The following is a 26,294-nucleotide window of genomic DNA, read 5'->3' as shown; positions in this document are numbered from 1 at the left end:
TGCAGACTACCTCGCCACTTGCCTTCCAAGCAGAAGCAATTGTTGGCTTCTTCAGTGTTTGTTTAGTTACTTTTACACATTTTACCTTCACTTACATTTTTCTCTTTATTCTCTCACAGTTGTTTCTTTTGCTCCCTGGCTCCACCATGGAGAGCTCTTATTTTTTGTTTTTGCAGACAACTTCTCTACATTCCTCATCCCAGCTGAGTCAGTAAACTTTTTTCTTCAGTGTGCCACTGAGTCTCCAAAGTTTGGTCCTTCTTTTCAGATGATTTCATTATTTCTTGAATAATATTTTTATGAAAGAATTCATCATCATCATCATTAATTCCTTATGAATTTCGAATACTATGCTAGTACTACTTAATTATGTTTACATCATTATGAACAATTCTCTTCATCAATGTTCTCAACTTTCAAGAATTTTCTTCAAAATTAATCTGCTTCAGATGTTTGGTATTGTCATATGTTATTTTTATTATATGAGATCTACATTGACTCATCGAGAGAGGCTATAAATCACCCAAACCAGCTATCATACCTTCCCTTAAATTCATTCAGACTAGATGCACTCACTACTCCTAAGGGCAAATTATTCCACTCACTCACTCACTGCTCTCTGGGAGAAAAACCTAGCTCTTATCCCTTTCTTGACTGCAAATAAATTTAACTTCCATGGATGCCCCTGTGTTCTCTCCCCACCTTCCATATAACAAAAAATTTCATCAGTTGATATCCTATAACACCCATTCAAAAGTTTATAGACCTCTATCCTATCACCTTTCTTTCTTCTGTTGACCAGAGTCTGCAATCCACATACTCGTAATCTATCCTCATAAGCTAAATCCCATAATCCAGATATAATCTTTGTAACTCTTCTTTTCACCCTTTCCTTTATTATATTTCCACAGCTCCTTTATCCCCTTGGAACCCAGGAGACCAAATCTGCGCAGAATAATCCAGGTGGACTTCCTATCCTTACATGTCAAGGTTTGCTTCAACATCGCACTTATCCTCTGAGTTGTATTTGCAACTTTTGCTATGTGACCTTTGAACTTTAAATTCCTATCTACCAATATGCCAAGATCCCTTGTCTCTTCAGTTTCTTTTAGCATAGCCCTGCTAATATAATATGCCACTGGAACTCTAATCATGCCAAAGTGCATAACTTTACACTTACAAAACATTAAATTGACAGCCATTTTCATTTACCCAAATTTCCAGCCTATTCAAATCAAATGTAATTGCTGAATATCACTAGTATCCCTGATTGTCCTGCCTATCTTCAAATCATCAGAAACAATTGCACATCTGATGTTAGATTCTTCTTGATGTCATTAATGTATAGATTAACAATAATGGCCCAAGGACTGAACCCTGAGGTACACCACTGATCGCCTTAAATCTGGCAGATTCACACCCACTGTATACTACTTTTTGATATCTGTCTGTCAACAATCCCTTGATCTAAGTCAAGAGTTTATATTCCAATCCCATATTCTCCAGTTTATGCAACAGCCTTTCATGTGGTATCCTATCAAATGCTTTAGAAAAATCCAAAAGTATCATAGTATATCCATTCCCTTTATCCAACTTATCCATAACATTGTTATAAAATATGAGCAAATTGCTAAAGCATGACCTTCCTTTAGTAAATCTATTCTGTTCCTTGTAGAGTATAGCATGTTTGTCTACCCATTTCTGTATGCAAGTTCTTACTAACTTCTCTAAAATCCTCACTACCACACCAGAGATACTGATAGGTTGGTAGTTAGACACATCAGTTTTTGCATCACCCTTGTACAATGGAACTATCATATATTCCTGTGGTATCATTCCTAAACTGAGACTCAAGTTATACAAACATATAAACAGTGTGCAGCCAATTTGGCTGAGCATTCCTTTAGCAAACGGGCTGATATTCCATCTGTCCCTATAGACAAATTCTTATCCAGGTTATGCAACAGCTCTTCAACCTCATTTTCACGAACCTCTAACTCTTCATTGAATGTAGCAGTAGCACTGTGCACCATGTATTACATACACTTGATTGATATATCTTAGCAAAGTGAGCACTCACTGAACAATCTCATTAGCTTCTGACACTCCAGTACTATCTACATTCAATAAAGTTATTCTTTTGCATTCATTCTTTCTTTTCCTTGTGGCATAATGATAAAATTCTTTTGGATTGCCTTTAGCTTGCTTGGCCAATTTCTTTTCATACTCTGATTTAGCTTTCCTCACAATACTCTTTATTTTTCTGTCCTGAGCTTTATATATTTCATAACACCTCACTCTTATTCTCAGAATATTCTTTCGACATCATCTCCTTCTTCCTGTTTTGCTAACCATTCCTATCCCATATTACTATTTTAGTATGATCCACTCATTACTATCATCTGTTCATACCACTAATTTTTCACAGAACTTTCATATCTGTGTTCTCTATTCTTCAATTAGTTTTTTTATTATTTAACCCGATTCTTAGATCAATAAGTTTAAACTGATTTGACTCCATCTTGTATATCGTTCACCTGTTGTTTTTGGCTAATTTCTTCATATTCCATGTAAATTTATTTATCTGGCTCATTATCATACCATCTTTGTTTATTCTGATATCTAATTCCATATTCAATATGGCAGCTTCACTAAAAATTGTACTTTAGTACAGGTAGTCATCGACTTACGACCATGTTAGGTTCCGACCGACCGGTCGTAAAGCAATCTGGACGTAAGTCGGATCAGTTTAGGTAAATCGGACACTGTGTACAACACAGTTGGTTTACTATTTACAAAAATAAAAAATATTAGGAAAAAGATATCAAATACTGTATAAAACCTAAAAAATATTTTATCTTAAAAAACTAAACAAAACACATGTAGAAAATAGATAAGAAATATTTTATTGACCACTTGTGCTTGGCTGCGAGTCATCAATGCCACCACTTGATGTAGTGGGGTTGATTTTTGTCTGACTTGTTTGTTTCCTTTTCTGTTCATAAATTTCATGGTATGGCCAAAAAGCATCTTGTACCATTCGTTCAATCCCTGCAAATTGTTCGATGTTTGGGTCCATTTCCTCAAAATGTGTAAGAAGTTTATTTAGTAGAGAAAAACCTTCAGATAACCCTCTACTGGTGAATTTTCTTTCTGGTTCTTCCTCATTTTCATTTTTCTCCAGCCATTCTTTCTTTTTCCAGAGCAATAAGTTCTTCATTCGTAAGTTCTCCAGATTCTTTCTCTAGCAGCTCCTCAACATCTTCCACTTCAATGTCTAAAGAAAGTCCATTTGCCAGTGTTACTATTTTCCTTAACCATTTCAAGTTCATGTTCACTATCAAATTCATCATTAACAAAATGCCGGACACAGTTTTTCCAGATTCCATTCATGCATTTCTTTGTCACAGCCTCTCACGTAGCCGCAGTATTTTTGATGTAGTCCATAGGCTGAATGAGTAGAGTTGTATTTGGCGGCAAATAAAAAACTTTTACATCTGGATGGTGGTCGTCTAGATGAGGTGGATGGCCAGGTGCATTATCTAAGATTAATACAATTTTGAAAGGAATTTCTTTCTCGAAGCAATATTCATGAACTTGAGTTACAAAACAATTTAGAAACCAGTCTTCAAACAATGTTTGAGTCATCCACGCTTTTCGGTTTGAACGGAAGTATACAGGCAGAGTGTGCAGAGTGTTCTTGAATGCACAGGGATTTTCAGAATGATAAATTAAAAAAGGCTTCAGTTTAAAACCTGCAATGTTCCTGCCAAGGAGCAAAGTCAGCCTATCTTTAAGTGCCTTAAAACCAGGCATGCTTTTGACTTCTTGGTGAATGTAAGTACGTTCTGGAATCCTTTTCCACAACAATCCAGTCTCATCCACGTTGAAAAGCTGCTCTGGTTGATGTCCTCCTTCCGTAATTATTTCATCCAGACTTTTAACAAATTCTTGAGCTCCTTCCACATCTGCACTTGCTGATTCTACAGTGACTCAAACCCTATGAAGGTTGAATCTTTTGAACCATCCTGTACTTGCTATAAATGTCTGAGCGTAATCTTTTTCGGTGCGTTCCTTCAGCCTCTGAAAGAGACGTCTAGCTTTCGACTAAACTGTAAGAAGGCTTAAGGGTGTTCGCTTCTGTATCTGATCTTCCATCCAAAGAAACAATAATTTTTCCATTTCATGGATGGGCCCTGCACGTTGTTTCATTATCACTGTTGCTCGCATGGGTGCCGATCCTTTAACAACTTCACAAATCCTTTCTTTTTCTTTCAAAATCGTCGACACTGAAGAACGAGATAACTTAAAATCACGTGCAATCGCGTGCACCTTCTTTCCTTCTTCATGCTGCTTGATCACTTTCAATTTTGTATCTAAATCAATGGCCTTTCTTGAGGTCTAGGAGTAGACAAAGGCACTTTCCTCTTGGTTGACATGTTTAGGGCATTTTTAAAAAATGCTAATTGTAACACAAATTGTAACTGAACCAAAAATAGTGAACGTAATGTATGCAAACAGAGATCAAGACGCATGAATCACGCCAAACACACGTTACTGGGCAGTGGGCTGATGCTACACGCACAACTGTTCCCATTAGGTTTCGGGGCTACAGGGACCACACAGATAGGGCTTGTGAGTGTAGTAGAAAAATCTGTTACAGTAGTTCATACTGAAACGCGGTGCGAGATGCAGTAGCAGTTGTAAGTCGATCAGTCATAAAGCGCATAGGTCATAAGTCGACAACTACCCGTAGTTGCAATGTTTTACATGTTCTATAGATTTTTCATTAAAAATTTAATTGATGTTCTTGTGATACCAAATTTGTTCCAGCAGTTACTCAGTTTAGTTGAAAGCTCATAGAAGATTTCTTTAGACGTATAATATCTGCATAAAGTGAAGAACTAAGGTTAATATCTCCAATTTTGATGCCATGTTTAATTCTAATTTTCTTCATAGTGATCCATATAGATCTTGTATAATAGTGGGAAGGGTGTACATTCTTTTACATTTGATTTTCCATCATAGTATCTTCTAATACATATTTAGTTCAAACTACTGATTTACAATTTCCTATTTGCTGTATATTCTTTTTAGGTTGTCACTTGTCTCATTTATGATTATAATTGTAGCATATATGTTGAACAGCTTTTCATTTGGCACCCTGTTATATTACTCTTCCTGATCCACAAAACTTAAATGAGTTCATTATGATACACATATAGCTGGTTGATTGGGTCTCCCATGATGAGGCTATTGACTTCGTGGGGTTTGCCGAAATAATAATAATAATAATAACATTTTCATGATATCTCAAGTATGTCATAAAAGTAGGTCCTGACACTCTGTATGGCCTGAACCTAGTCTCTTCCAAAATATTTGTTAGCCTCTTCTCAGTTATGCTTGCTTAAACTTGAAACACACAGTAGGGAAATTCCTCTGCACTTTTTATTGCTGATTACTGTGAGATCTTTACTTCAGTCATTTAAAATTCAACTTTCTGACTTGACTTAAATTATACAGTGTAGCCACTGTAAAACTTTTATACCTCCATATGTGATTATTTCTGATCATAAATAATTATTCCAGCAGATTTCTGCATTTTAAATTTCTTGACAGTTTTTACTACCTTTAAGATTAAATGTGCTCCTGATTACATTTCTGAATATTTTTTGCTCTGTTTCTACTTTTTTGAATTTAAATAGTCTTTCATCCAGTTACTCCAAACATGCAGAGAATATCTTTATTTATTTATTTTCTTTTTTCCTTGAGGTTTTGCTATTTGGCATATAATTGACATTTGAATGAAAGGAATGGATACAATATGACACTGTTGTGCTGCTAAAGCATTCAGTAGGATAGGATATCAGATTGGAATATAAACTATTGAGTTGAATAAGCTGGTGACTGATAAGTATCAGAAGAGATATACTTGGATTGGGGGTGGAGTGAATCAACCAGATTTAAGGTAATCAGTGAAGTGTTCAGGGATCAGCGATTGAACATTGTTGTTCGATCTGTACATTAATGATATTGGGAAGGAGCTGTCAGTTCTCCCTCTATTTGTTGTGTATTGAAAAATTTTTTTTTGTGTCAATCTTACAGAACCCTTTTAATATCTGCAGGCCTGGTTGGCTGAGTGGTTAGCATAGCCACTCTCCAGCCAACAGGCTCTGAGTTTGAATCCCGCTGTGGGCATGGATGTTTGTAATTGTATTTAGGTGGGAGATGAATGTCATTGCCCAGTGTGAGACCACCGATTTACTTATAGTGGCTTGAAAAAGTTCCATGTTTTTGTCTCTAGAGCAGATTTCTGGACTGTGTATAAAACAAATTAAGAACTCCTTAAAAAAAAAAAATTATTATTATTATCAGGTATCTTCATGGAGTCAGTAGACTCATTGCGGGAGAACCCAAACTATCAAAACAATATCTGTCATATCTGTTCTTGAATTCATTTACAGGCAAAGAACTCACAACCGAATCAGGCAATGCATTCCACTCATTCACCACTCTCCAGGTGAAAAACTCATTCTCACGCCCATGTTAACCACACTTTTCCTTAATTTCCAGGGATGACCTCTTGTTCTTTCATCACTATCATACAGCTAAAACATTACCCCTGCATCAATCTTATAAAAACCTTTTAGTAATTTAAATGTTTCTATTATATCCCCTCTTCTCTGCCTATCAACCAACCTCTGCAATCCACAAGCTCTCAATCTATCAATGTAGAGAGCATTTTTTACATCACTCACCAACTTAGTCACTCTCCTCTGAACCCTTTCCACAGCCTCCTCATCTCCAAGGAATCCAGGTGACCAGACCTGAGCACAGTAATCCAAATGTGGAAGTATCATTACTTTATAAAGGGGAATAATAATCTCTTTATCTCTGGATGTTAGTGTGTTCCTCAATAACCAAGTAATCCTATGTGCAATCTTGGACACCTTAGCAATGTGTCCCCTGAACTTCATCACCCTATCCACCAACACCTCTAAGTCCCTAGCCTCATCAATCTCTTGGAGTACCGTTCCGTCAGTGTAGTACACAGCTGGTAATCTTTTAATCCCAAAATGCATAACTTTACACTTTTCCACATTGAACTGACATCCATTATCTTTTGCCCATTTTGCCAGCTTATTTAAATCATCCTGCAAACTCTCAGCATCAGCTTGATTTTTTATTGCGCTACCCAACTTTGCATCATCAGCAAACAACAATATCTCCCTTTAAGCCATTTCCTATATCATTTATGTACAAATTAAACAACAATGGTCCAAGTACAGAGCCCTGAGGTACACCACTGGTCACCTGCCTCATCCTGGACTCTGCTGTCAAAAGCCTTAGCAAAATCCAGAAGTACCACTGTGTAGCCATTTCCTTTGTCCAACTCAGATGTCATTCTATTATAAAAAGCTAATAAATTGCTAAGGCAGGATCGACCTTTAACAAAACCATGTTGGCCCCTATAGAGCATCATATCCTGATCCACCTATTCTTGAATTTTGTCTTTAACCAACTTATCCAATACTTTTACCACCACTCCCGAGATGGTGATTGGTCTGTTAACTACCGCAGTTTTAGAGTCACCTTTATGCAAAGGAACTACTTCGCCTTCCTTCCACTCCCTATGGGCCATACCAGAGTGCAAGCTTAAGTTAAATAACCAAGTAAGAGGTGTTGACAATTCCTTTGCACATTCATGCAACACCCGAGCTGATATTCCATCTAAACCTACAGCATTGTTTGCATTTAAATTTTGCAATATACTAAGTGCTTCTGATTTCTTAACTTCAATTCTCACATTAGTTATTGGTACAGGTACAGAGATATTCTCACTTGGGTGATAGACTTTTGAAAAGTGATCGCCCAGTAACTCTACTATTACATCTGAATTTGTCACCTCGATACCATCAGCACCCACAAAGGTTATTCCTTCCGAAGTCATTCTTCCTTTTACTTGCCACATAGTGGAAGAACTCTTTGGGATTACTCTTGATCTCCTTGACTAAGGTCTTCTCATAATCTGATTTAGCTTTTCTTACTATGCTGGTAACCTTCCTAGTTTGAACCTTGTACTGCTCATGGGTGTACTGATCACCTTTCTCCTTGTAAATTCTCCATAACATTTTCTTTTTTTGCAGATCAAGCTTGATACTACTACTCATCCATCTAACGCCTATCTTGTTTGGCTTCCTGACCATAGGGACACAATCTGATATTGCCTTCCTCAGATACTCACTGATTTTATCCCATGCACTGCTAACATCTTTCCCCTGCAATATGTTTTGCCATGGGACTGCTGCAAGCTCACTCCAAAGCTTGTTATTATTGCCTAACCTGGAGTTCCGTGTATACCTCTTCTTAAGAGAGAAATCCACAAATTTTGCAACCTCCCAAATCAATACCACATGATTGCTCTCACCAGTTGGAGGTAACGAGGACACCTTACTTATGCATATATCTTCTGAACCAATGACCAGGTTCAACACACTCACACCACGTGTCCCTTCAGTTATGTGCTGTTTCAAGTAATTATCTCGTAGGAGATATATGAATTCCATTTCCTTTTTGCCACGTGATATTTCCTCCTTCCAATTGATATCACTATAATTAAAATTCCCCATAATAATCACTAACCCTGCTCTCATTGCACTAATTTGCTGATGCACGAATTCAATATTACCCCCTATATCCCCTGGCCTATAGCAGTAACCAACTGTATATTTGGTTGCGTTGATCACTATTTCACACCAGACTGCCTCAAATGTACTATCATTCACATGTCTATCATCTTGATATACTACTTTCTTTGGCTGCAACTCATCAGCTATCATCAACAGCACTCCTTCCCCCCCCCCCCCCCATTTTATCTTCTCTATCCTCCCTGAAAATACTGTACTCATCACATTCAATTCCAGTGACCGCATCTTCTGCTGACAGCCAAGTTTCACTAATGCCTACAACGGGGGGCACTGTAGGTGCCAGGAGGCGTAGCCCCCCTAGTAATATATATATATGTGTGTGTGAAATATGGAGAAACTAGGGGGGAAAAAACCTTAGCCACATTATGCACTGCAGGTTTGCAAATAGTCTTTTGTTGGTGGGAGCAACATAAAAAAAAATATATACACCCAATTCTCCATTTACATGGTAGATTGCTTCCAGAAAAAACCGTGTAAAAAAAATACAGTGCATATGAAAAAATAGAAGAATGGTTCCAGATGTGAAAACCTGATATGAACAATGAGATATTTTCAAACAAAACATATGAAAATCATTGAATAAAACTCTGTTAAATTTTAATGGAATATTTTTTATTTTAAATACTTATTCAAAGTATATATTGCTGGCCTGGTTGGCTGAGTGGATAGTGTATCTGCTCTCCTGCCAAAAGGCTATGGGTTCGAATCCCGCCATGGGCATGGATGTTTGTGATTGTCTGTCGAAATACCAGTGGTGGTTGGCGGTAAATGGCATTGGTGTAGTTGTGGTCAGTTGGTGATTGAATGAATGGTGGAGATGGAGTTGTAGAGCAGGTGCCCTCCCTCGATTGAGTCCATGGACTCCCTGGAAGTATCAAATAATAATAATAATATACATATGTATCTTTCTTAAAGAAAATCGTGTGTCGCTGATAAAGCAGAAATTCAAAAAGGCCCAAATATCCGTGCATATAGTTATTACTTAAATTTTATTTGCTGTCACTTTCTGACAGTATCTGCATTCTTTTATGTGAAACTGGTTGTGAATCACTTCTATCACTTGAAACACTTTGGCCATCCTGTTCATACTGCAACGGCAAAATGCTTTCTTCAGTAAAAGGAACTAAATTAGCACTAATTTCCAATAATTCTGAAGGTTGATTTTTTTTTTTTACCACAAACTCTTAAATAATCGTTGAGATCCTGTTTTGACTAGATCTTTGTATAATTCTTCATATTGCACCATACATGACTTCAATTCATGTTTAAACTGTTTACCTCGTTCAGTATTTGGATCATGTGTAAGAAAATGATTTTGCAATCTACTAGCCATTTGAAGCCCTTCTTTAATTAATCCAGCAGTGAGTGGAATCTCTTCATCACTTTTTTCTTTTTCATCAAGATTCTCAAGGACAGCTTCTGTTATTTCATAATCACTAGCAGCCTTGTCATCCATCAGTTCTTCAATATCTGCAGACAAAAAATCATCAAATTCTTCTCCACCAACTGCATGTGCTGATCTGATGATATTGGGATATTCAGTTATATATGCAAAGGTACAGGATATTTCTTTTTCACACATTCTGGCCAAATAGCTTTCCAGCATGCATTTAAAGTTGATGGTTTCAATTCTGATAACGCCAACTTAGCAAGTTTGATGTAATCCAAAATAGAAAATTTCTTACACACATCAATAACTGTCAGTAAATTACCCTTATCTAGTTTATCCAAAATGTATTGGAATGTTCTTATGTAGTAAGTTTTCAGGGTAGCTATCACACCATAGTCTAGTGGTTGTGGTAAGGATATTGTATTAAGCGGCAAAAAACAAAATTCCACATTTGGGTGTTTCTAAAACAGGATGAACAGGTGCATTGTCTGTGATCAATAAATTTTTCTAGGTGCGAACAGAATGTTTTCTTGTGTTTACCTAGCAGTTTTAATTGTTCCTCTTGTTTTCTCCACTCGCAAACCATTTTTTCTGTTGGTATTGTACCAAAATGCCTTTCTTCTGCTCTGTTTCCATATTGTTTTGCATAATTTATCACATTTAATTTATAACTCACGTTATATGAAAGTCTTTTTTGTTTTACACTCATTTTTTCTAATTTTAAGATAAAAATTTTAACGACTTATAAAAAATAATTCAAATGAACCATACAAAAGCACAGGGCCACGCCAACCTGAGGGGACAAGGGGTGCACCACACCCGGGCGGCATTTTATGTAGCTAATATCTAATTTGGATTATTCAATGCAGTATTAGGGGCAGCCGATAAGAGTTTGAACCCAGGCATCAGATACCCTTGGCGTGTCCCCGCAAAAGCACATATGTTTACACACTAATGACTATTGATGCTCTAAATCGGTGATTCACCCACATGCAGCATGATGACTTAGGTACCTACCTTCAGTGGCATACTTACTAATTTTATTAACGTATTGCGCCAGTAATTGAACTTTGCTAACAGCTTCGGTACAGTGTAAAGATTCATATTTTAATGTTACCTTCAGACCATAAGATGCACCACAATTTTAAGTCTATTTTTCTATGTTAAAAGGTGTGTCTGAAAAATACGGTAATTGTTTGGCAAACAGCTTAACTCCTTCCAAGCAGCTTTATGTAGGCAAGCCTCCCGTAAGGGACCAAGTTAACTTCAAGGAACCAGCATAGCACCCTTCTGCTTCCAGGAACCAATGGCAAGTGAATATAACGGATCATCTGTCGGCTTAACTTTGGGGAATCATAATTACAAAAATTTATTTTTTGTTGTCGCCACAATTGTCTACATTCTGTAGTGTAGTTTAATTCCTGATATTTAAAACATCGAAGGGATTCTCCAAAATTCAAGTTTAAGTACATGTGTACTGTTCTAGGAAATGATAATCATAATGGAAATACCTTTTCAACAGAACTTAATTCAAACAGAAATTTTAAAAATAAGTGCCAATTGAACCGTGTTAAATCAAAATACAGGCAACCCTCAGTTTACGCCTCAGTTCCATTCCTGAAAAAACGAGCATAAAACAAACCCAATTTTAATGGGAGGTATGAAGTTATGTTCCGCGCAGTCAAAAAATATGCCCATGAAGTATGTGTAACATTATTATATTTAAAGCTTTGATAATACATACATATATATTTGTTAAAATAAAATTATTAATAACAAAAACAAAAAATTCATCATCATCAAATTCCTGCCATGTACCCTCAAGGGGTGTACAGGATATGATAGTACTACATGAAAAAAATTACATCATTATTAATTTCCTATCTACAATTTTCCTCCAAATCAGTCTGTTACTTGTCAACACTCCAATATTATCAGATCTTATATTTCTATCGTCTAAAGCACTTTGTACCGTATCAATCCACCTATATCTTGGTCTTCCTCTCGGTCGTTTTCCTGCCAACCTGGCAGAGAACACTTGTTTTGCTAATCTTTCCTCGCCCATTCTGTTTAAGTGACCATACCACCTGAGATTAGCTCTGCTAACGCATTCCTGGATGCTGACAATGTCAAGTTCTTTCCTAATATCCTCGTTTTTAATATGATACTGCCATTGATGCCATCTGTTCACGCCTCTAATCTTTCTCAGGAATCTCATATCTGCGGTCTCTAGTCTTTGGTCAAGTGTTTTACTTCTGACCCAGCTCTCAGATCCATAAGTTAAAACTGGTTTGAACACTGTCTTGTATACAGCTAATTTAGTGTTCCGACTAATTTCTCTCTTATTACATATGAATTTATTCAATTGACTTCCCACCATACCAGCTTTGCTGATTCTGTTATCTATTTCTATATTTAATTTACCATCTTCAGTAAAAATCATGCCTAAATAGCTGAAATGTTTTACTTGTTCCACAGGTTCTCCATTCACAACACAGTTGACATTTTCAATGATTCTGCCTATTTTCATTGTCTTTGTCTTTTTATTGCTGACCTTCATACCATATCTATTACAAGAGCTATTCAATTTAGTCAGAGAATCTTGCAGACTTGTAGCGGATTTATTTAGAAGTATAACATCATCCGCATAAAGCAAAGAGCTGACATTAACATCTCCAATTTTGATATCATGTTTAATACCACTTTCCTTCATAATGTGAACCATATAGATAATGAATAACAGAGGGGATAATGTACATCCTTGTCTCACACCATATTTAACATTAAACCATCTTCCTGTACTTCAATTCTAACTGCTGACTTACAACTCAAATAAAGACTAAGTATTGCTTGATATAATGTCCCATTGACACCATATAACTGCAGCGTATTGAATAGCTTCTCTCTTGGCACCTTGTCATATGCCTTTTCCAGATCGACAAAACTTAAATACAGATCTTTGTTATATTCCCATGCTTTCTCGACTATTTGTGGTAATGTGAAGATCTGATCCTGACAGCCTCTATTTGGCCTGAATCCAGCTTGTTCTTCACCAAGCTTTTCTTCCACAATTCTTCTCAACCGTTTCTCAAGTATACTTGCATAGATCTTGCCAGGAACACTAAGTAGGGAAATACCTCTGTAATTCTCACATGCAGTTTTATTTCCCTTTTTATATATGGGTACTATGAGAGCTCTACTCCAATCATTGGGAATTCGTCCCTCTGTCCAGGCTTTCTGAACTATGCAGTGCAGCCACTGTATGACTCTTATACCACCATACTTCAGCATTTCTGGTCGAATATCATCTACTCCTGCTGCCTTTCCACATTTCAAGCCTTTGATGGCTTTTTCTACTTCAAGTATGGATATGTATTCCTGACTGCATGCCTGGTCAGTGTTTTTTACCACTGTGCTGTTATCACTGCTTGTTTCATTTAGCAGTTTTTCAAAGTAATTACTCCATACTTCAAGGATATCTTTTTCTCCAATTTTCATATCACCTTTATCATCTCTAATTCCTTTTATAGCACTCTTTCCTCCATTCTTAAGCTTCTTCAACAACCTCCAGAATATTTTGCCACCTTCTTGATATTTATTTTCTATATTCTTGCCAAAGTCCTCCCATGACTTTTGTTTAGCTAGTTTTACAGAGTGTTTAGCATTCTTGCATTTGTCTCTATATTCTCTAAGAGCACAAGCTGACTTATTTGACAGGAACTTTTGGTATGCTTTCTTCTTTTCCTTCACTGCCTCTTTAACCTCCTGTGTCCACCGAGGAGTTCTGATTTTTTTATCCTTACAAACAACCTCACCACATGCCTGTCTGGCAGAATCAATCAATGTTTTCTTCAGAGTTTGCCACTGAATCTCCAAGGTTTGATTCCTGTTCTCAAACTCTTTCATTTTTCCTTCAATAATCTTTGTGTATTTTAGCCTACAGCTCACATCTGAGAGCTGCTCAACTTTTATTCGCTTTAAAACTTTCTTACATGTTATTCTTTTCAATATAAAATTCAATTTTATCCTGCTCAAGACTAAATAGTGATCACTTCCAATTTCAAATCCTCTGTACACTCTGGTGTCCTGCACCAGGGAGAAAACATCACTATCAACAATAACACAGTCAATGAGACTTTTCTTATTCCTTGCCTCTTCTCTCCATGTGAATTTGTGCACATTTTTATGTTGGAACATGGTGTTAGTAATAACCAGTCCATGTCCTGAGCAGAAATCCAACAGATATTTGCCATTATTATTAGCTTTGCTCTTTTCTCCAAATTTTCCCAAAATATTTTTGTATGTCTCACAATCATTTCCTACTCTGCTATTTAGATCCCCAACAAGGACCAACTTTTCATTTTTCATTGTGTCAGTTGCTTTTTCTAAAGCCTCAAAAAATTCCTCCACTTCTACCTTAGTAGAACCTTCTGTGGGACCATAGGCACAAATAAGTCTCATTGTCCAGTTCCCCATTCTCATATTTGCCCACATTACTCTACTTGAGACTGACTGCCATTCAAGAAGATTAACCTCGTATTTTGTGTTGAATACTATGGCTACTCCTTCTTTTCCTTGTTTGTCATTGCTTGAATATAACATTTTGTATTTATTGCTCAGAAAGATCTCACCAGTTTTGGTCTTTTTTGTTTCAGTCACCCCTATTATATCGATCTGGTACTTATCTAATTCATCAGCTAGCTCCATTTCTTTGCCATTCAGGCTTCTTACGTTGATAGTACCGATCTTTAACTCGTGTGATGATGAGTTGGGGTTTATTTTCAGATTTGTTCCAGTAGCTGACTTTTCGCTGTTCGCCCTGGTTCCCTAGCGAAAACAACGGGGGCCTTGTTTATCCGGGCGACGCCCCAGCCGGCATGAAATTTTGTCATGTTGTACCATCATTCTATATTTTGGTTTAACCAATAAGAATACAATTTGGTCGGCTAAATCTCAAATTGCCAGCCCATCCTCGTCCGTTCAGTATCCAAGTAGATACCCAGCAGGGTGCACCAAGAGAAGGTGAGGATTGGACATTAGGTCAGAAGCCCTGGTCGGTTCTCCGCATTCCTTTAAAGGCTATGTGGAGGTCTCCTCTCAGTTATACAGCTAAAACAAAAAATTATATACAAAAAATATGAAACTTCGAAAAGATGTTCCTGATTTCAGATCACCTGCATTTTTTTAAATAAAAGTATCCAGCGTTAACTGCCTAGAGTTTCTTTTTCTTTCTCTAAAGAGTTCAATGTAAGGTCGAATAGATGCGATTACACTCCTTTTTACGTTCGCACTCCGTTCCCAATCGTGGTCCATTTCGCAGAGTTCATCAGTCAATATCTCCATGCTTGCAAGGATATGCTGTAAATCGGCTGTTTTCATATCTCTCAGAGGACCTTCTTCGTTTTCTTTCTCCTCCTTTGGATGTTGACTTAATTATTCGGCTAATTCTTCTAAGTCTTCATTGGAGCAGTTTATCATGGCTCTCTAAGACTTCTGTCACATCTTCAGCTGTAATATCGTACAATCCCACCTCTCGGGCAAGCTTGGTAACATCTTCAATAACAATTCTCCTCTTGCTCTAATTCCTCGAAGTTGTGCATAAATGTTGGAAGAAGTTTTCGTCACGCTTCTTTTAAACACTTTGCTAACATGTCTTTTCAAGCTGCCTCGATGTTGTTAATGCCCTTCAAAATATCGAATGACTGCCAATAGTCTTTAATGGTTTTTCCTGAAGTGTCCAAGACTTACCATTACGGAGGTAATAGGCTTTGAAGATTGATATAATCCCCTGATCCATCGGTTGCAAAAGCAATGTTGTATTTGGGGGCATGTAAACAACCTTGACATTCAATGGTGTTCTTACTTCAAGGTTTTGAGGATGTCCAGGGGCGTTATCCAAGGGAAGCAATGCCTGGGCTGGCAAATCATTTTCTTTACAGAAGCGAAGCATACTAGGACAAAAATAATTTGTGTACCAATCTATAAAAATTTCTTGTGTAACCCAAGCTTTCTTGTTCCATTTCCAATAGACTGGCAGCATGGCTTTTAGACCCTTGAAGGCGCGTGGTGTCTGTGAATGGTACACCAACATTGGCTTAAGCTTCAAAGTTCTGGAGACATTTGCACCCCACAAAAGTGTAAGTCTATCTTTTGCAGTTTTAAAACCCGGAGCGGAACGTTCTTCACAGGAAATGAAGGTGCATGATGGCAATTTTTTCCAGTAGAGCCCAGTCTCATCAACATTAAAAATGAGATCAGGAGGATAACTTCCTTGTTCTACACAGTCTTGAAATTCTTTAGGAAAAGCAGCCGCTGCTGCAACATCTATACTTGTTGCCTCACCGCATAATTTGACACTATGGCACTTACTTCAAAACTTAAATCTCATAAACCAACGTTTGCTTCCTAAAAATGTTTCTTTGCCTCCATCTGTCTTTTTAAGATCCACAAAAAATTTGTTTTTGCTTTCTCAGTTATAACAGCTTGCATCAGAGGAATGTTTTTCTGATTCAAGTCATCCACCCATAATAATAATTTTTCTATTTTTTTCATGAAGTTTATCCCTGTTATAACTTATATGTTTTGCATTTAGTACTGCAGTAGATTGTTGCGCAGACTGTTTTATTCTATCTGCATTTTTTATAATTGTAGTAACAGTTGATGGAGGTAAGTTCATACTTCTACAGACATTAGCATGTGTTTGCCCATCTTCCATTCTCCGAATCACCTCCATCTTCTTTTCAAGTGTGATTGATTTCCGTGCCTTCTTAACACCAAGTTCTGCTAATTTTTCTGCACTTCTATTATCAGACGTGGTATAATTACGTACTTTATCAATTTAAATACTTATATACGTAAAAAAAAATTAAATAGATCAATTAGGTAGATTCAGCATTAAAACTAGGTTTGATACATATACGTCGTAGTAGCTCGGTAAACACTCAAACACTAGAGTGCCCGCTAGCGTCGTTTCTCAGTCGACCACACTACAGTAAAGAAGCACACGCAGGCAACCGGCATAAACCAAGGGCTACCGGTATACCTTGCCAAAATATAATTGCTTTTGTTTTCTAAACCATGTTATTTCGAAATTGTGTAAAAAAAAAAATAGGCCGTGTAAAAAGCGAATTACTCGTGTATGTGTAAGTTTGTATCATATCCCCTGTTTTCTGCCTATCAACCAAACTTTGTAATCTACACAGACCTGACACTGTCTTGTCACTCATCCCTGAATCTTCTTTGCCACCTCCTGATTACCATGATATCTATGTGATCAATTCTGTGGACAGTAGTCAAGATGTAGCTGAATCAGCCTTATAAAGAGGGATAATAACCTTCATATCTTTACTTGTTAGTGTGTTTTCAACATCCAAGTAATCCATAATAAATGTGGTTTAATCCTTTATTCCAGTGAGAGCAAACAAAGTTTGCACCTGAAAATATCTTCAGGACTGAATATGGTGTTGTACTATCTTACCTGGGTAAGTAGTTCAACACCAGGCAACTTGTAGCAAAGGTGGAGCAAGCTACCAACACTCCTATCACAGTATCTCCCATAATGCAAAACACATCTCCTTGTGGATATGTATAATGTTATGCATTAAGGGATTGGCCACTACCCAGACTAGTTTCGACCTTTATTGTGGTCTAATCAGTGGGAGCCAGGCCCAAAGTTGGAGATACCAGGCAGAAGCAGTAACAAGGTCATCTTTACCTATAGGAGTTGCCAAAAGTTTTGCCACCTTTTTTTGTTAAATTACTCTGGATTTAGAGAAAGATATTGAGTAGTACAACACCAGGCAACTGGTGACTAGTGTTGTGCTACTGAAGAGACCTCAATAAAGGTCGAAACTAGTCTGGGTAGTGGCCAATCCCTTAATGCATAACATTATACATATTCGCAAGGAGATGTGTTTTGCATTATGAGAGATACTGGGATTGGAATGTTGGTAGCTTGCTCCACCTTTGCTACGAGTTGCCTGGTGTTGTACTACTTACTCAGGTAAGATAGTACAACACCATATTCAGTCTTGAAGATATTTTCAGGTGCAAACTTTGTTTGCTCTCACTGGGATAAAGGATTAAACTAAATTTATTATAGTCTAACCTAGTGAAAAATAAACTTTCAACATCCAAATAATCCTTTGAGCTATTTTTCCAACTTTTGTAATGTGCGTCTGAACGTCAACTCTGTCTGCTCCCAAGTCCCTAGCCTGATCAATTTCTTGAAATTCAGTATCATCAGCATGATATACAGTAAGTAATCTTTTTCAGCCTAAAGTGCATACATTTACATTTTGCAAACATTAAATTGATAATCATTATTAATTGATAATCAGTGCCGGTTAATTTATTTAAATCATCGTGCAGGATATCTACATCACTTTTATCAACTATTGTCCTCCCGATTAAATCGTTCCCTGTATCATTAATATGCAAATTAAAGAATAGTGGCTCTAGTACACAGCTCTGAATCACTCCACTAGTCACTGTCATTCTGCTAGATTCCACTCAACCACATAGTACTCTCTGGTGTCTGTTTGTCAGCTATCTGCCATCCATGCCACCAGTTATTCATATCCATTCCCATATAATTGGGCTTTTGCAATAGTTTTTTCTGTGCAGTATTCTGTCAGATTCCTTTACAAAGTCTAGCAGTATAATATAGCCATTTCTCTTGTCTAATTCTACTATTGCTCTTGCAGACTTATACTGGATTTATTTAGAAGTATAATATCATCTACATAAACAACTGAGATCAACATCTCTAATTTTGATCAGGCTTCAGGTTTAATACCTTTTTTTTCTCTTCATAATGTGATCCATACAGATGGTGAATAACAGTGCAGATAGATTGTAACCATCTTTTTGTACCACCTTCAATTCTAACTGCTGACTTACAATTCAGATAGAGACAAGTAGTAGTGCTTGGTATAATATCCCATTTACACGATGCAAGTGAAGCATTTTGAACAGTTTTTCAAGATTTTAGCATGTTTACATGTGCTTTTTTCAAATCTACAAAACTTAAATATAAGTCTTTGTTATATTCCTATGATTTCTAAGCAGTTTGTTTTAAATTGAAAATCTGATCCTAACAACTCCTGTTTGGCCTGAATCTAGCTTGTTGTTCACCAGTCTTCCCTTTCACAAGTTTTCTTAGCCATTTCTAAACTATGCTTGCATAGATCTTACCAGGAACACTCAGTAGGGAAATTCCTCTATAATTTTCACATTCCACATTCAAAGTGAGCATCCTATCAGAAAGCTGGCTACCCAATTGCAGAAATCATGATGAGAATGTACCCAAGAGACCTTTGTGCCAAACTTGGTCAAAAGCCTTGGATATCAAGAGTAACCACTTGAGATTCACCAGACCTTTCCATGGTGTTTGTCCATAGATGGAAGATGTAGGTTAGTATATTCTGTTGATCGACAGTGATGGAATCCATACTGTCAGTTATTTAATAGACGAGAGTCTTTAAGGTAGCATAGGAGTTGGCTGTTGATGGTACTTTCCATAACTTTAGAAATAATTGGACAGTAGTTTGATGGTCAAGATTTGTCACCCTTAGGAATGGGTTGTATATATATCAGCTTTTCAGACTCTAGGATAGAGACCAGAGTAAGAAGGAAGCATAAAGTGGGAGTCAACTCTGGGGCACAGACCTTTCAAACAATTGGAGGGATGGAATCAGAGCCAGGAGATGTTTTAGTATACAGTTTGAGCAGAATTTTTGTCATCTCTTTCTTGTTAAAGGTCAGACACGACATTGAATGTTGAGTGTTTGGAATAGTTGGGGGGGGGGGGAACATTTACCATGGTCAGCTATGGAAGAATTGTAGGAGAAATAAAGCTAGGAAGTTGCTTTTTCTGTGGCTGATGATGCAGTGATGCCTTTGCTGGCAGTGCAGTTAGCTTTGTTTCTTTTTGTCAAATTTTCCCAAAATATTTCTATATGTCTTGGAATCATTTTCTATTCTGCTGTAAATGCCTCAAAAAATTTTCTCTACTTCTTCCCGGGTGGAACCATTTTTTGATCATAGACACAAATCCATGTCATTGTCCAGTTTCCCATTTTGATGTTGCTCACATCACTCTATTTAATATTGTCTGATATTCAAGATTATCCTTGTATTAGTGTTGAATACTATAGATACTCCTTTACCCCTGATGTTCTTCTTCTTCTTTACTCTTCCATCATCTGTGTGGATGATGATGAGGCCGAATGAATTCTTTCCACTTCTGTCTGTGTCTGGAGAGTCTGAACAATTCTGCCCAGTTTGGTGTCACTTGTTGTGATTTGGTTTTCAGGTCCTCTTTAATTTTGTCTATCCATCTAATTCTGGGCCACTCTTTGGATCTTTTACCTTCCATCACTGTGTACAGGGTAATCTTTCTGTTCCATTCTGGTCACATAGCCAAACCATCACAATCTTCTTTCTTGGATTTTGCCTGTTATTATTATTCTTGTTTTAGTTCGTTATTACCCCTGATCATTATTACCTGAATATAACACCTTGTATTTGTTGCCGGGGCAGAGCTGACTACTACCGGGTGCGTCCCCAGGTGGCGGATCGGGGAACAGCCTTCAGATATGGAGGCTAGCTGCGATATAAGCAGAGCAATCTGGCGAATAAGCAGCTGTGGACCAACAGTGACTGAGCTATCAGGGCGTGGGGGAGCAGAAGTGGCAACTCTGTTTCGCTTAAAACCTCACAAAGCCCAATGACAACTCGGTGACATGGCGAGTAGTGCCGCCATTAAATAAGCACCTGCTGGGGTCACTGCCCCTGACATTGGGAAGCAGCATTGTCAGTACTGACACAAGATTGAAGCCAAATGATGACGGAAAAGCTTGTGATCAGAGATTTGCAGATGGCGATATGATTATATTGTGTACGTCTGTAATGCTGCAGAGCAGAAAGCAAACAGAGAAACTACTGCTCTACCTTATCTCCAGAACAACCACCATGGCGAGCAAACCCTTACAATTGGCCCCAAGTTCCCGGCGTCCCTTAAATGGGACAGGGGTGCGAAGAATCTCCGGGCTCAAAATGGTATCCACTTTTAAAATTGCAACTTGGAATGTTGCAATTTAAGAAATGCCACAAGAGAAATGAAGAGGCTGGGCATCCGGATTTTGGGAATTTGCGAGACAAGATGGCCAGGATCTGGAAAGTGTCAACAAGATAATACGACAATGTATTACTCTGGGAATGATGAGAACAAACATCGACATGGTGTAGCTGTAATAGTAGATGAAGAAATCAATAAATCAGTAATAAATTGGATTCCATTTTCTGAAAGGATAATGCTGTTACAACGTAAGGGAAACCCCATTAACATAAATATCATCCAAGCTTATGCACCCACAGCTGACAAAAGTGAAGAAGATGTTGAAGAGTTTTATGAACACCTAAAAGAGATTAAAAACCTAACAAAGAAACATGATATAAACATAGTGATGGGTGACTTCAATGCAAAAGTGGAAGAGGAGGTGATGGAGAAATTGTTGGCGAACATGGCTTAGGCACCAGAAACGACAGAGGAGATCGCCTAGTCCAGTTCTGTCAGGAAGAAGATCTAACAATAGCATATACCTGGTTTAAACTTCCACCCAGAAGACTGTACACTTGGAAATCGCCTCAAGATAACCAACATAACATTGTCAGAAATCAAATTGATTATATACTGATAAATAAAAGATTCCACAGTAGTATAAAGAGTGCAAAGACTTATCCTGGAGCAGATATCTCATCAGACCACAATGCCATAGTTGCAGAAGTACGTCTTAGATTAAAATCAGCTAAAAAATCACAAAAGAAGAAAAAGAAAATTGATGTAGAAAAACTGAAAGACCCGAACATAAATAAAAGTGCCAAGACACAGCTTAACCTGCGATTACAACAGATTAACATAGAAGAAAATAAAAGTGTGGAATCTCTTTGGAATAGCTTAAAGAATGCCATCGTAACAACAAGTATTGAAGAAGTAGGTTATGTGGATAATATAAAACAACAGGAATGGATGACAGATGAGATTCTTTCTCTTATTGATACATGAAGAATGTACAAAAACAAAGACCTTGCCAGGTATACAGAAACACATAACATCATCAAGAAAAAAATAAAAGAAGCCAAGGAAAATTGGATGAAAAATTTATGTACTGAAATTGAACTACTTCAGAAGAAACATGATAATTTCAATCTGTATAAGAAAATCAACGAAATTTCTGGAAACTGAGGAAAAAGCAAATAGTGTCTCTAAGAGATGAAAATGGAAAAATAGTTCTAGAAGAAGAGAATAAAGCACTGATTTGGATAAAGTATGTAGCAGAACTTTTCAATGATACTAGACAGAAGCCTATAAATATAAAAGATAACATTCAAGGACCAGCAATCGTGAAATGCGAAATAGAGAATGCTATACGAACAAGTAAAACAGGAAAAGCCAGTGGACCAGATGGTGTGCAAACAGAATTTTTAAAATTAATAGAACCAGATAACATCAAACTTCTTGAAAAACTATTTAATAAAATATATGAAAGTGATGAATTTCCATCAGATTGGCTCAAATCAACATTTATCACTGTCCCAAAGAAACCCAAAGCAAATTCCTGTGGTGACTTCCGACTTATTAGTCTAATGAGCCAAACATTAAAAATATTTTTGCAAGTAATTCAGAATCGTATTTATAGAAAAAGTGAAGAAACTCTAAGTGAAACACAATTCGGCTTTCGGAATGGTTTTGGTACTAGAGAGGCCCTTTTCTGTACCCAAATATTGATACAAAAATGCATAGAAAAACAGAAATCTGTCTTTATGTGTTTCATAGATTTTGAAAAAGCATTCGACAAAATCAGACACACTAACTTAATAGAAGTCCTTCAACAAATAAGGCTAGACGAACAAGACATAAGACTAATAACAAATCTGTATTGGAATCAGTCAGCTACCGTTCAATTAGACAACATTACCACCAGTGATATTAACATCAAAAGAGGAGTGAGACAAGGATGTGTGCTCCCACCACTCCTGTTGAACATATATGCAGAGGTAATCTTTAAAAAAGCATTGGAAGAATGTTCAGAGGGAATCACAATAAATGGAAAGATTGTTAACAACCTTCGATATGCAGATGACACCGTGCTAATTGCAGATAATATTATGGATCTCCAAAAACTCATTGACAGAGTATACATAGAAAGCCAAAGAATGGGAATAAATATAAACATCAACTAGACAAAATACATGATCATCAGCAAACATCCAACCTCATCAATGAAACTGACACTCAATGGGAAAAATATTGATCAAGTGTCAAGATATATCTTATTTGCTGGCTTAATGAACGGTGGGATCCAGAAATAGATATAAAGACAAGGATTGAAGTTGCATGGCAGTCCTTCATGAAAATGAGAACACTATTCTGCAATAAAGACCTAAACATGGAAGTCAGATGCCGAATGCTGAAATGCTACGTGTGGTCTATTCTGCTCTATGGAGTTGAAACATGGACATTGAAGGCGACAACCATCAAGAAAATCGAAGCCTTTGAGATGTGGCTATACAGAAGAATGCTAAAGATATCATGTTCCAGAAAAAATTACCAATGAAGATGTCTTAAAATCCATTGGCAAAGCTAAACATCTTGTACAAATAATCAAGAAACGAAAAACATCATATCTTGGCCACATCATGAGAAACAGCAAATACCAACTTCTACAAACTATTTTGATAGGAAGAATTGGTGGCAAAGGAACTAGAGGAAGAAAAAGAATATCATGGTTTGACAACATCAAGATGTGGACAGGAAAGAGCAGTGCACAACTGCTCAGATTAGCACAAGAGCGCAGTTTGTTCGCCAAGATTTCACCTGTTTTTGTCATCTTTATTTCAGTAATACATATTATGCTGATCAGGTGTTATGTTGATGGTGTCAGTCTTGTATTTTAGGTTTGTTCCAGTAGCTGAATTTTCACTGTTCACCCTGGTTCCCTGATGAAAATAATAGGAGCTTTGATTAACCTGGTAATACCCCAGCCAGCATGAAATTCTGTCATGTTGTAGCCATCATTTTGTATTATGGTTTTAGCCAAGACAAATACAATTCTAAACCTCAAATTGCTAGTCCATGTTAATTTGTTCAGTATCCATGTAGATACCAAACAGGGTGCACCACGAGAAGGTGAGAATTGGATATTAGGTCAGAAGCCCAGTTCTCTGCATTCCATATTGAGGTTCTGCAATATTTTAAGCATTCTCCATTTCTTCATTTTCTGTTCTCCCATCAATCAATGTCTGGCATTGCAACATTGTCACCTAGATGGTACACTCCTGCAAAATGATCACTCAGTTATTCAACTATTTGGTTTGCTTCTGTTACCACTTCACCATCAGTACTTTTTAAAGTCATCTTTCCATTCCTTCTTTTATTTGCCACATAGTGAAAGAACTCTTTTAGGAGTTCTTTTGACCATCAGCTAGTTTTCTCTCATAATTAGCTTTGGCCTTCCTTATCACACACATCATCCTTCTTGTATGTGCCTTGTGCTGCTCATGGGCATGTTGATCACCTTTTTTCTTTATATTCTCTCAACTTTTTCTTTGTCTGCAGCTCTTTGCTTAATGAGGCTATTCATCCACTTAACTCCTACCTGATTTATCCTTCCGACTCTAGGTATAAATTCTGATACTGCTTTCTTCAAACATCACTTGACCACCTCCCATGCACCACCAACATCTCTCTCCTCCAAAAATTCTTATGCCATAGCACTATTGAAAACTGATTCCTCAGCTTATAATCATCTTCTTTGTAATTCTACATATATCCCTTAGCAAAGCAATATATTCCAAGTGATGACTACATTATCACTTTCCCCAAGCAGAGGCAGCATAGCTAGATTGGTTACTGTTAAGTTTTCTGATGCTGTGATCATATCCAGCACTTTCAAATCTCATGTCCCCTCCATTACATGCTGCCTCAGGTAATTCTCTCAGAAGCTGTATAAATTCCATTCCTTCCTGAAAATTCCATTTTCCTGAAATATTTCATTTCAAAAGCTGATAGTTTTCCTCTCTGCTTCTTTTTTTTAAGGTCCAAGTTTCTGCTCTGTAGAGAGCTGTTGGTAGTGTTATACTTTTGTATAATTTTATTTTTAGAATTGTAGGAATTTTGTTCATTTCCCAAATTTACCAAATTCATGGAAGACCAATCCCACATATTATGCATGCAGATGATGTAAATTTGGAAAATTTATTGACCATTCTATGGAGAGTCTGTTTTATTGTTGCTATGTTATTTAAATTTGAAGTCGAATATGCTACTAGGTAATTAAAACCATTAACTTGTTCTATGGTTTCCTGATTAAGTGTTATCAGTATATCTTCTGGGTGTCTTCCAATTTTCATTATCTTAGTTTTACATGAATTTATAGTTATATTATAATTTCTTCAGGTTTCTTGTAATTTTGCAAGCTGGGATTGGAGATTTCATTTGTTATCTGTTATAATTACTACGTCATTTGTGTGTGTAATATGTGTGATTGGGCTTCCATTGAATTTTACTCTTTTTTTGTTGACAGTGCTTTGATGAATTCTTGGATGAAAATGTTAAAGACATGGGAAGAGTGGGCATTCCTGCATAACTCCTCATTTAATTTCAAGTTTTTTAGTTGTGATATTTTTATATTGAACTACTGTATGCTGATAGTAGTTTGAAAGAAATCTTAGTATTTCATGGTCTATGGTTTTCATTTTATCATTAAGAATGCTAAAATAGTTTAATTTCACTAACACTAGTTAAGTTGACATGGCTGATTATGTTTTGGTTATTGCCACAGTGGTGTTTCTAGTATTTGGACCAGTTTGTGTTGTTGGTATTCGGGATTTTTTTTTTCTGGATGACCTTTGCTAGAAATTTGAAATCCACCAAGAATATTTTTAAAAATTGACTGAGGCTTCTGTTGCCACTCTTGATGCACTTAGGTCTTCTGCAAGGCTGAAATAATAATTTCCTCTCTTCATCTCCATACTCCATTGATGCTCCATACTCTGCATGTCTCCACATCTTTTGAGATTATTTAAAAATTGAACACTTAGAAAAACTTTGAATCCTTACATTTAATCTGTGACCATAGAAAATTTATATAGGATGAGATATAGTGCAAACACATTTTAAATCTCGAAAGGAT

General features: G+C 36.9%; 1 protein-coding gene across 2 annotated transcripts in view; it reads left to right on the top strand.

The window, feature by feature from the left end:
- The window catches only part of LOC150100477 (protein Mo25-like), a 182,163-nt gene that overhangs the window by 61,064 nt on the left and 94,805 nt on the right, over positions 1-26,294 (top strand). The window lies entirely within an intron of this gene.

The sequence above is a fragment of the Typopeltis vanoorti genome, chromosome 13, assembly GCF_054136105.1.
Source record: "Typopeltis vanoorti isolate ZY-2024b chromosome 13, IOZ_Tvanoo_1.0, whole genome shotgun sequence".
NCBI lineage: Eukaryota > Metazoa > Arthropoda > Arachnida > Uropygi > Thelyphonidae > Typopeltis > Typopeltis vanoorti.
Note: the sequence above shows the minus strand (reverse complement) of the source record. Positions and strands in the feature narration are given on the sequence as shown.